Genomic DNA, 3,953 nt, shown 5'->3' on the forward strand with positions numbered 1-3,953 from the left:
AAAAAAAGAAAAGAAAAGATTCTGATTTATAGGCACTTATTGTGTTTTTCATTGTAGGTTTCTATAATATTTTCTTTCCTAATTAAGTTTCTAGTCATGAATAAGAGTTCCTTTTTCTTTATATTTTTTGTAGCATTTGTTATTCATTTTCTTTTTAAGATTTATTTTACTTAGTTTTTAAGAAAATGAGACTTACACATACATACATATACACATACACATACGCATGCATATACATATATATGTACATGCATGGGTATTATTTGCACATAAATGCAGTTGCCCATACAGAACAGAAGACGTTACCGGAGATCCCTAGAATTGAGGTTACTTATGAGCTACCTTTATTGCTTTGAACCAAACTCAGGTCCTCTGCACGAATAATATTAGCTGTCTGAACTGCTGAGCCATTTCTTCAGCCCCAATCCTCCCCCACCTCTTCACAATGAAGGCCAACCTTGTCACTTTTTGTTTTGTTTTGCTCTAGTTGTTTGTTCTGAGTCAGGACATCTTTTCACAAACCAAGCTTCCATCCCTCTCACTTCTGTCTGCCAAGTGCTGGCATCTCAGGCCATTCCAGGCCAGGTGCCATCATGTTTGACTATAATTTTGCATTGTGACAGTAGCTTGATGTATCTTAATCAGAATAGTTTATGTGTACTTTTTTTCTTTTAAGCATTTCAGCATATCCAGAAATCACCAGCAAACAATTATTATATCACTAGCAACTGCTTAGATTCAGGCATAGGAATTTTAAGGCATATTTGTTGAGCATACTTTAAATCTGAGCCAAGTGTGCCTGGAAAATATTTCTCTACAGAGATTAGAGAATGAACTCCCCCCATCCCTACTGCATTGTGTAGACAATGTGTTACCCGTGCTTTGAATAGTGGAATAATGTAAAGAAACAATATACAGAATATTTTCTATACCATTCATTAATATTTGCTATTTTAATCATATATTTGAATATGCTTATTTACATAACATTTCTAAGAAGCCTAGAGAATAAACTGTTGGGTAATATTTTCTACAGAAGAGTTAGTAGATTTTTAGAGAAATTCTATTTACTATTTTATATTCACATTATGTTGATAGAATTATTTAATAGACATTGATCAGAAGCTTAGAGAATAAGCTCTTGGTTAGTCTTCTCTATGAGAGAGTTGGAAACTTTTAAAGAAATTCCAGGGATGAAGAGTATTGTGGTTTGTAATGTACTCTTTCTAGACAAGACTTATTTTATGATAAAGTTTGAGGTTGTCTGAGGAGCATAGTAATGTTTGTATTGGCACTCGCTGGTTTTTGAGTTTACTGTGCTATATGATAATGCCTCTAACTTCAATAACATTATTAAGTCTAGTGGTAGAGATAGGTAAGCTATAGAAACTGTTTGGGAAGAGCAAAATCTTCTTTTTGAATGGATACATGGCTACCAGAGAACATTACATCTTTCTAGTGGACTGTCCTGGTGTTCTGTGTGTTTCCCTCAATCTCAGAGTTCTCCACAGTGGAATCATTCCAAGCAGAGGGAATGTGTAATATATGACTGTAGGGAGAGAAAGGTCGAGGACAATCTGGAACAGTGTTCTGATTAACTGGCTATGATAAGGAGCCTGCCTTTTGTTTTGTACCAGGGAAAATAGCTTGTGATATTATAGAAAACGTACAGAAATTGAGCTAGGGCAATATATCCAGAAAGTTTTTAGTATAGGGGATTAAGGGAAAGGACAAAGAGCTGAGCTGCCCATGTCTCTGACTTTAATAAATGAATAAAGTGCAGAGTGGAATTGGGATGTGGCAATAATAAGCTTGGGGACAGGGTAACTATGAGGAATACAATGTCTTTGTTTCTCTCTTTATTTAGTCAGAGTTCTGTGTGAATGCATCTGGCAAGAATCCGTTTTAACCTCTGGTATCTCATTGGTTAACCTCTCTACTGTTCACAGACAGTGAAATGCATCCCCATGTTTTTATTAGGAAACATCTGTCTTGTCTTGCTGCCCTTTCATTGTTGCTTGTTCTGCGGGCTTTCATGTCTCCTTGAATAATGTCATGCTCTTGGTGGATATTTTTATAATGAAAACACACAACCAGGGCTGTTTGTCATAGAGATAATCCCAGTCTCGTCTAGAGAGCATGCTCACACAGAAGGGAGCCTGATTGAGAGTCACAAGAGTATATTTTGTCAGTTGCAACTCTGAATGGGACTTCAGTACTTGCTAACTGATTTAAAGTAGAAGGGAAGAGGGAGTTGTGTATCCTAGAAGAAGAAACAGGCAGCATTGGAACAAACATGCAGGATGATGTTGGAAAAGAGCCAACCATACAGGAGACTACTAACACGTATTTTTGATTGGCACATGAGTCTGTCAGAGTAGCCGTTTTCAATCATCTTGACATTTATTTCACATTGTTTTAAAATCCAAATGTTTATAGCTCTGTAAATGCAAATGTTAATATCTTAGTTTGCTTCCCATTGATGTAGTAGACTATGAATCAGAGCAGCTTAAGGGAGGAAAAGAATTGTATGGCTTACACTTCAGGTCACAGTCTATCATGAAGAGAGGTGGAACAGGAACTCAAGGCAGGAACACGGAGGCAGGAACTGAAGCAAAACCATAGAGGAATGAGAAATGTTGTTACTGACTCATTCTCCGGGCTCACATTCAGCTACATTTGCAGAACTTCAAGGGCCAATGCCCAGAGCTCACACTGCCTGCCCACAGTGAGCTGGGTGCTACCATATCAACTATTAATCAAGAAAATGCTCACACAGTGTTTTCTGCAGGGAAGTTGAATGGAAGCACTTGGGATGAGGTTTCCTTTTCCCAGACAACCCCAGTTCATATCGAATTGACAAAAACCTAAGCAACACATTTGACAAAGTTAGGGAGTTGGATTTTACATTTTGCTAAGTTACGGAAGAGTTACAAAAATTCCTGGAGCACCATGATAGTATTTCTTGTTTGTGGCTTTCTGAGTCAGTGTAGATTCAATAACCTTACTCCAGACCCACAGAAGTAACGTTCTGTCTGTATGTCCATAGCTCCATTTCTTTCTCTTTTCTGTAATATCAAGCACTACTAGGAGGAGTTTTAGAGTTTGTTCATTCATTCTTAACATTAGGCATGTCTTCCAAGTCACTTGTATTGAAAAGTCACCTAGTTTATTTTTATGGCAACTATGGGTAGTTCGTTGTTGTTGTCATTGTTGTTGTTTTGTCTCTGAAAACCCTGAATAAAGTCCTAAGGTCCAAATATTTTGTGTTGTCATTTAAAGATCTCCATAAAGATCTTTATCTGGCTGTAAATTTATCAGCTACCTTTCTCCACAGCCATCATGATTCTTGTTCATTGCCTTGTGGAAATGGGCTTATAGGCTTTAAAGCAGTGACAAGATTCTTTTTTTTTTTTATTAGATATTTTCTTTATTTACATGTCAAATGATATCTCCTTTCCCGGTTTCCTTTCTGAAAAAAGAAAGAAAGAAAGAAAAGGTGCTCTAACATGCTTAGGATCAGAGGTGAGGAGTGCATAACATCTGTCCCAACACCAGGAGTAACTGGGACCAGTGGGGCCAGGCACACAGGAACTCCGCCAGCCCAGTGGCTCAGGTTCCTTCTGGTTTGTCTGGTCTGTTTGGTGCCCTAAGCAGACCTTGGGTGCAAGCTCCAAAGCCAGTTCCACAATACCCAGAGGAAACTCCACTCCCAGGCACTCTAACATGCCCAGGATCAGAGGTGAGGAGGGCACAACATCTATCCCAACACTGGGAGTAACTGGGACCAGCACGACCCAGGCACACAGGAACTCTGCCAGCCCAGTGACTCTGCAGTCATTTCCAAAACACCCAGAGGAAGCTCCACTCCCAGGTGTTCTAGGGTCACAGGATCCCAGAATCATAGGGTTACAGAGACAACTTGACTCTGAGGAGTTCTGACACAACCAGGA

The sequence above is a fragment of the Mastomys coucha genome, unplaced genomic scaffold (genome assembly GCF_008632895.1).
Source record: "Mastomys coucha isolate ucsf_1 unplaced genomic scaffold, UCSF_Mcou_1 pScaffold12, whole genome shotgun sequence".
In the NCBI taxonomy this organism is placed as follows: Eukaryota; Metazoa; Chordata; class Mammalia; order Rodentia; family Muridae; genus Mastomys; species Mastomys coucha.